Raw genomic sequence first — 9386 nt, forward strand, 5'->3', positions numbered from 1 at the left:
TAATTATTTTGGTTTGCTAAAATTATGTCACTTATAATTTGGGTTTATATACAAGAATGAAGAATTGAAGGAAATATTGAGGAGAGAGGTATGAACTATTTTTTTCTCAATTGCTATTTTATCAAATGCAAAATGTAATCCTAACCAGTTGATTTTCTATAATTTATATCTCAGTACTGGGGAGGAGTATCACATGAGGAAAGATTTTTCAAAGCATGTCAGCTGAGGCACAAGAATCGCTTGAACCCAGGAGGCAGAGGTTCCAGTGAGCCGAGATTGTGCCATTGCACTCCAGCCTGGGCGACAGAGTGAAACACCATCTCAAACAAAAACAAAGCATGTCAAAAATCATTAGCACAAGTGGTATGAAACCAAGTATTCTGTAGCTCTGTCTCTTATTTATTAAGATATGCAGTTTCCTGAATCAATAAATATATCTGTGATTCTTTTATACTACTATATAAAAGAATAGGAGTAATTCTTGCCTTATAAATTAAATGTTAAAGATTTCCTGTATGTAATCATTTGTTCCTAAAATATGATTTAGTCCCAGCATGTTTATCCTTGTTTTCTCTTTTTCTCTCCAGCTCTTATCTAGTCTGTCAACAAATCCTGTCAACTTTACCTTCCAAATGCGTCTTGAATCCAGCCATCTCACCACCTCCAACACCACCACCATTTTTGTTAAAGCCACTATCACATTTTTGTTAAAGCCACCATCATCTCTTCCCTGCATTACTACAATACCTTCCTAATTATCTCCCTGCGTTTGCTATTGATTCTTTAGGGTCCATTTTCCATACAGTAGCCAAAGCGATTTTTAAACAGTTATTTTAAGAATGTGATTCTCTTCTTGGTGGCTTTCCATCACCAAAATTCAAAGACCTGTAAGACCCTAATGACATGTCCCTCACTACGTGTCTGACTGGATAGCTTGCTGTTCTCCCCTTGCTCACTGTGCTCCAGCCACACTGGCCTTCTTGCTATTCTTTGAATACAAGGGAGCTTCTACTTGAAGGCATTTACATTGGCTGTTGCCTTAGCTTAGAATGCTCTTTCTCCAGATAGCCGCAGAGCCCACTCCCTCACCTGACTGTCTCTGCTCAAATGTTAATGATCAAGAGGCAGTCCCTGGCCTCGCTTTTAAAATTACAACCCTGTCGCTCTTCAATCCTTTCCTCACCATTTTCTCAAAAGCACTTACCCCTAACCAACATTATATCTAAATTTTTTTGTCTCTTTTTATTGGAATGCAAGTTTCATGTAAGCAGGAACTCTATATCACTGCTATACCCTCAGCATTTAAAACAATGGCTGTACATCATACATGCTCAATAAATATTTGTTGAATGAACTACAAGAATTCTGGTATTTGAGAGCCAAAGGGCCTTAAAGAGACCATCTCATATAGCCCCCTCATTGTCCAGATGAGAAAAACGAGAACCCAGAGAGACAAAGCGATTTGGCCAGGGTCACATGGTTAATGGGGGAGCTTTAGGTAGAACCCAGGCCTGCAAACATCTAGTCCAGTGTTCAGCAAACGCCTCTGCCACCTCATTTTGTATGCCTACAATTTAAGAATGTTGTTTTGTTTTCATTTTCAAGTGGTTGAGAAAAAAGTTACATGTCTATATACACACTATATTGTGACATGAAAATGACATGAAATTCATATCTCAGTGTATGTGAAGTAACTGTTAGAACACAGCCATGCCCAAGCATTTACATGTGACTGTTTTCCCCATATAATAGAAGAGTTGAATAGTTACAATGAAGACTGTGGCCTACAAAACCTAAAATATATACTATCAGTCCCTTTACAGGAAAAATTTGCCGAGCCCTACTCTGAACCATATTCCATGACTGGAAATGTGTTTTCTAAACCACTGTAGAGTCAAAATTCTGGTATTAATGCAGAGAATAAAAGCAACAGATGTCAGAATGATGTGCACTGAATATTGTTTCTTAGTGTCTCTGACCCCTTTTGGGATAGAGAACTGGCTATACCAGCCCTAGTGGCATCGCCGTACTGCTTAAGGCTATCAATGTGGGCTAAATCCTCTCATTGTCTCTGTGAGGAAACTAAGGCCGTAAGAACTTGGGCATCAGACTTGTAGCCCCAGCTATGTAAGCAGATTTGTCAGGATTCCCAGCTCAAGTAACAAAAACCCTACTCCAACTCCCTTACAATAGAACGTGTATTGGTTCATGTAACTGAAAAGTCCAGGTGTTCAATGATATGATTAGGAATCTGTCTATCTCTTGATTGTGTTTTTCTCTGGCTTAGTTTCATTCTCAAGCAGGCTCTTCTTTGTGGTCTCTGGAGAGGTCTTTTGAATCACCGGTTAAAAAGAAAAAAACAAAAACCCCAAAAACACCGATCTGTCGAAATTTATCCCAGTACGCAGGTCTGTATCTTCTTTCCTCTGCATGCAGTCTTACTTGGCTAGGATTACTGATTATGCTGAATGACATTTAATTTTTACATACCCTGTGACTTATCTAAACTGGAAGTATAATTTTAAAATTTCGCCTTAAAAAAAAAAACAAATTATGTGTTCCTTTTCTGAAAACAGGTCTATCCCATTTGAGAAGCTTTCTGGTGAGCGACCTCATCAGAAGGAAGGTTACTCATTCCTGAAACAGACGGCATTTACCATGGGTGAAGCATGGAGGGTATAAAGATGATGAGGCAGGAGCCCTGTGCACTGTGATGTGCCATGATAAAGGGAAGACTCAGCAGCTTCAAGACGCCAGAGGATGGGAACCAGGCTGGGAATGGGACACGGTGACATAGGTGATTTCCCCTGAGCTGAGTGGCCAGTGTTTAATAAGCTGCGTAAGGGGTTTAAGGGGAACGTTGAACAAAGAACAAAGCCCCGAAGTGAGAGAAATTGAGATATAATCTAAGTAAGGAGTTAAGATACTTCCAAATACCTAGACCAATAGGATAAGCCAGGTTTATGACGCCTTCTACAGATCAGTCCCACTAGGCATTCTCCTAACCGGACTAAACTGTGCACCCCAAACATGATGGACTCTCCTGGATTCCCCTGTCCTTGTACAAGATGTGCCTCCTGCCTGGGAAGTCCCTTCTGCCCACCCCCATCACTTGTCTAACAGATATTTTCCCACCCATGCTCATTCCTCTAAAGCAGTTAGTTGTCTTTCTGCGTCTTAACTACCTGGGTCTGTTTTCGCACTTATCACTACATATGATGCGCTTTATAATTTAAAAAACTATTCTTACTGAAAGTAAGATGAGTTTCAGGGGCAAATTACCTCCCAGAAAGCAAACAAGTCAACTCTCTTCTCATAGATGGGGTAAATTCCAGCTGCTGTAAAATCTGCACTTCCAAGGATTCAGCTGCTATCCCTATGCTGATATCTCTGAAATTCCTTTTCCTAGATCCAGGCTTTCTTCTGAGCTGCAGACCCATATGTCCTGTTCACTCCTGGGCCCCTCCACTTGAATATTCCCAGGGTACATTGTCTCAAAACTGAGCTCATTGATCCTTCTTGCCCTTCCTCAATTCCTCCCGTGTTCCGTGTCATTGGGAAAAAGTAAATAAAAAATTAGAAACCTGAAAGTTACCTCGGACATTTTCCACTCCCCTACTCCCTATATCCAGTCTCCTCAATGTTATATAGCTGATGATATTATATATTATACATTTGTATGTATTTATACCATATATACTACATATATATGATTCTATATAACATCATGTATAACCTTAATATATAAAGTTGACCAGACATGGTGGCTCATGCCTGTAATCCCAGCACTCTGGCCGAGGCAGGCGGGTCACTTGAGGCCAGGAGTTTGAGACCAGCCTGGCAAAATAGTAAAACCACATCTCTACTAAAAATACAAAAAATTGACTGGCGGCGGTGGCTCACACCTGTAATTCCAGCACTTTGGGAGGCCTAGACAGGCGGATCACCTGACGTCAGGAGTTCAAGACCAACCTGACCAACATGGACAAACCCCGTCTCTACTAAAAATACAAAATTAGCCGGGTGTGGTGGTGCATGCCTGTAATCCCAGCTACTTGAGAGGCTGAGGCAGGAGAATTGCTTGAACTCAGGAGGCGGAGGTTGCGGTGAGCCAAGATCACGCCATTGCACTCCAACCTGGGCAACAAGAGCAAAACTCCATCTCAAAAAAACAAAAACAAAAAATTAGCTGGACATGGAGGCACACACCAGTAATCCAGCCACTTGGGAGACTGAGGCACAAGAATCACTTGAACCCAGGAGGTAGAGGTCGCAGTGAGCCAAGATGGTGCACTCCAACCTGGGCAACAGAATGAGACTCTGTCTCAAGAAAAAAAAAAAAAAAAAAGGTAAAGTTGATTAGGAAACTGGATGTGTTGTAGATATATGCATATGATCATATATAACATAATAAAGTAAAATAATAAACTTTTAATTATATTATTTCTGTTCATCCTCCTTGTTCCTGCAGCTTCCTCATCCCTTGTCCCTTAGATTATTAGTTAATAAACCTTCAGTATTGCTGCAATCAATTAAGTACTTACCCCTTCAAATCTATCTTGAAACCAACTACTTAAGTAATCTTTCCAAATCTCCAACTTCGCCGTGTCATCTTCATGCTTACAAGCCTTTGGTGGCCCCTCATAGTTCCTATTTTGAAGTTGAAATTCCTTAGCATTCTATAGAAGACTATTTGTGAGGCTACTTGTAAGCTGTATCTACCCTCTGCTGTAAAAAGATTAATAGGGGAGATTTATTTTGAATAGTGTGGTCAGGGTAGAATTCTCTGAGGAGGGAACATCTAGCACCTTGAGGATCCCCACTTAGCTAGTGCCTTCTGTGTGCCCATTCCCTCAACTTCTTAGTGATAACAGTGATAACAATGATAACAATGGCTCTTGGTGGTGAAGAACTTAACTCGTTGATGCATCGTGGTCTCCTGGTATCATCACAGCACTTGTCAATGGGTTATCTAATAATGTCCATTTTATGGTTGAGGAAACTAAGGCTCATAGAGTTTGTGACTTGCCTTCGGCCCCGCAACCAGTGTGTAATAGGGTCAGGTCATCAACGTAGGCCACCTGGCTCCAAGGCTGGAATCCTTAACCACTGCACTGTGCAACTCCTGCAGGATGCTGCTTCCTGTGTCACTGTAGGCTTATAGACTCCAGCTTCCAAGATGAATCTAAACTCCTCAACACTCAGCCCCCCACAATCTGGCTCCTGTCTACCTCCCCAGCCTCATCTCCCTTTGTTGCCCCAGCCAACACTAACTGGGAAGTCACTCTTCATCCTGGTCCAGCTCCCTTCTGCGCTTGCCTGTCCACACTTACTCATCCTTCAGGATTTATCTGAAACATCACCTCCTTAGGAAGCCTTCCTGATCCACCACCCGTAAGCCAGGTTAAGTGCCCCTCCTCCTTGCTTCTATAACACCCTCTGTAGCACCTGTCACATTGCACTGAGTTGCTGGCTTTCTTCTCTCTTAATAGACAGTGGGCTCCTCAAGGGCAGGGACAAGGACAGCTTCCTGTATTTCCTGGGCCTATTGTGGAACCTGGTATGGAGTAAATGCTTCACAAATGTCTGCTTACCTGAACTTACTTAGTGAACATCAGAGCTTCCTGGAAGGGGACTTCCAGTAATTATAATTGTTCACATTTGCAATATGTTTTCAGATATGCAATATTGCTTTGCAATATACTTTGAGGCTTTGATTTGTCCCCTGCCTTCATAAAGAATTTGATGTGGTACCTACTAGAATAACAACCAGAAAATTCAGACAGTCCGTGCCATAATGATGGCTAATGTTTATTGATCGACTACTGTGTGCCAGGCATATATCTGAGTCCTGTTACATGGATCATTTGCGTAGTTTTCACAACCATAGGAGTGGAACGTGGTTACCCCCACTTTACAGATGAAGAAACTGAGGCTGATGAGTGACTGAAGAACTTGTCCAGGGTTACCCAAGTAATAAAGGGAAGCGCCAAGGTTGACATCAAGGCCATCTGGCCCCAGAGTTTGGTGCTTCTCAAAACCCTTTCACAGTGATTATCTTATTGACTCCTCTGAGATTGATATTGTCCCCAGATATTGATATTGAGAAAAATGAGTTTCAGATAAGTGACTTTTCCAAGTTCACCCGACAGGAGGTGGCTGGGCTGTGATTGGCGGTCTGTCTTATGCTCAGGCTCTCTCTGTCACTTCCACATCACTGATTCACATGTGCATTTTGCAAACAAGGACACTGAGGCCAGGAGAGGTAAATTGCCGGCCTAGGGTCGTACAGTTTTTACCCCATTCTGTGCTCTTTCCTCAAACAGGAAATACCTAGGAAGCTGATGGGGTGAGGGTAGGGTCCTAGGCTTGGAAGGGGACTGCTGCCCGTGTCTCTTCCCATTGTCCCCTTCCCATTTGTCACAATCTGAATGTTTAAATTTCGTATTTAGTATTTACTCTGAAATGGCTTTCATCTGATTTCCCCCTTGCTCACCAATTTAGCTGTCAAAGTAAATAAATGTGAAGCTGGGTCTCCAGCCTCCCCCAGCTCACATTACCTTCCTAGAATTACTCCCCGGCAGGGTTGAACCATTGCTGGGGGCCTCCCACAGAATTATCCAGTTACTAATGAAGCCTCTTTCAAACTGAACCCTTGGGCCTAGACTCAAATGGGGGAAGATGCAAAATTCACCCCAGAGGACCAGATGACCACATCCTGTTTAGTGACTGGGAGAAGAACTGTGAAGTGAGAAGATGCCATTATTCATGTAGGGTGCTTAATGCAACTTCAGGGATGTATAAATGAATAAAGCTACAACACTTTTAAAAATATTAGATTTTGTTGTTGTTGTTGTTGTTGTTTGAGATTGAGTCTCACTCCATCACCAGGCTGGAGTGCAGTGGTGCAATCTCGGTTCACTGCAGCCTCTGCCTCCGGGTTCAAGCAATTCTCTTGCCTCAGCCCTCAGCCTCCCGAGTAGCTGGGACTATAGGCGCCTGCCACCATGCTCGGCTAATTTTTGTATTTTTAGGAGAGATTGAGTTTCACTGTGTTGGCCAGGATGGGCTTGATCTCCCACCTCGGCCTCCCAAAGTGCTGGGATTACAGGCATGAGCCACCGCACCTAGCCAAAATATTAGTTTTTAATGTATAATTAGTTGTCACTTCAATTCTGAGAGGTTAGTATCGTTATCCCCATTTTGCAGGTAAGAAACTGAGGCTCAGAGAAGCAAAGTGACTCAAAGTGACCCACAGTTTCTCATAGGAAGAAATCAAGTATCCTAATGGAACGTACTATGTTTGCTCATCCTAATTTTGCCAAGGTCACTCCTATCTGGACTCTTTTTCCTAATGGAGTCATGAGTCATTGGAAGAGAGATTCCTTTTCCAAAGTAATTTCACTTCTGTCCTCTTTGAAGTTAGGCAAGTTCTGGGCTCGAATAATGGTTCTGCATCTTCCTTAGGTAAGTTATTCAGGAGAAGATTTGATTTTTTTGGTTGATTCATCCTTGGCCTTCATAAATAATTTGATGTAGTACCTAGTAGAATAACAATCATAAGATTCAGCCAGTCCATGCCATAATGGTGGCTGTTTATTATTTGCTTACTATGTGCCCGGCATATTTCTGAGTCCTCTTACATGGATCATTTGTGTAATTTTCACAACCATAGGAGTTGAACTCTGTTATCCCCACTTTACAGATGAGGAAACTGAGGCTGATGAGTGACTAAAGAACTTGTCCAGCGTTACCCAAGTAATAAAGTAATAAAGGGAATAAAAAACAGATGCCAAGATTGGCATCAAGGCCATCTGTCCCCAGAGTCTTTGTGTTTCACTAATGACTTTACTGCCTTTTACTCCAGTTTTTATTATCTGAGCACTTAATCAGAATTCAGGATAGGTAAGAGTTTGGGTTCTAAAATCTGAGTGTCAGAGCTTCAAATGGGGCTCCTGTAAGCTTGTTTCCTCAACTATAAAAGAAAGATAATAATATGACCTCTTTGTAGGGTTGTCGCAAGGATTAAAGAGGATAATGCATGTAAAACAAAGGACTTAGCACATAAATGCTCAATAAATGTTAGTTATTATCATTCTAGGACCACATGCTTCACATTCCCCCTCATTAGAGTACAGCAGCTTGTTTGTCCAGCCTCTGAACCTTTGTGGTCCTCTCTCTACCTGAAATACTTTCTTCTCCCTGAACCCATCCAAATTTCACCTGCCCTTTAGTTTTAGCTCAAGCCTCCTCCACTGCTCATGTCTAAGAAGTTTTGCAAAGCCAGTACAATCTACATGGTCTTCTTTCCTGGAGTCCTCACAAATCTAGCATATATGTAGCATTCTGTAAGGTTTATTAACCTCTCAATTCCCCAAGTCACCCAGAGGGGAGGAAGAGAAGGAGATAAAGCAGGTCCTATTGTTATTTCCATTTTGCAGATGAGAAAACAGGCTGAGCCTATAAGTGGTGAGGCTAGGAGTCATATCCAGATCTTTTAACAGATAATGTAGAGTGTATGTGTGTGTGTGCAGAAAGTAAACATGGTCATGTCTGTAGCCTAGAAATCAAGAGTATGAGCTCTAATGTGAGATGGATCTAGTTTTAAGTCCTTAGTTCTGGCAATTAGCCACGTGCACCGTTTTGGATATATCACCTGAACTCTCTGAACCTCAGTCTCTTTATCAGTAAAACAAGCACCCTGAGAGATACTACCTCACGGGATTATTGTGAAAGGAAAATGAGATCATGATTGTAAAATGCCTAGTATCATGCCTGGCAGACATTAATAGCTGTAATAACTGGGAATAATCCCAGTAGTAGCTGAAATTATTATGTGCAAAGGAGATATTTGAGGGGGAGGGGTTGTTCTTCTGTGTTCATGTTTGAGAATGCATGTGTATGTGTGTACACATGTGCATCTATGCATACACCTCACTTGCTTTCACAATGCAACTTGTTCTCTTCGTATAAAAGATTAGAGTTCCAGTGAGCCGAGATTGTGCCACTGCACTCCAGTCTGGGCGACAGAGAGAGACTCCATCTTAAAAAAATAAATAAAATTAAATTAAATAAAAGATTAGGGTTCAAAGGGAAACTCTTTTCACTCTGAATTTCTGTGTCTATGAATTTCTGTGTCTGAGAGCAATGAATGCAGGGGGTGGGAAATGCCATTAGCTGAGGCTGGGGCTGTTTTTGTGTACCTTGGCATCAGTAAAGAAACAGATATTTGTATCTCTGGGGAATATGGGTGTGGGTCTTTAGTATCGTGATGGTGTGCAGGCACCCTCTACCACCTGCATCTGTCAGAACCTGTCTGTGTATGTGCAAACTGAGACTGTAACTATTGGGAATCTATGGCTGCAGAAGTGTGTGTGCTGTGTCTG

This window comes from Theropithecus gelada, chromosome 15 (genome assembly GCF_003255815.1).
Source record: "Theropithecus gelada isolate Dixy chromosome 15, Tgel_1.0, whole genome shotgun sequence".
NCBI lineage: Eukaryota > Metazoa > Chordata > Mammalia > Primates > Cercopithecidae > Theropithecus > Theropithecus gelada.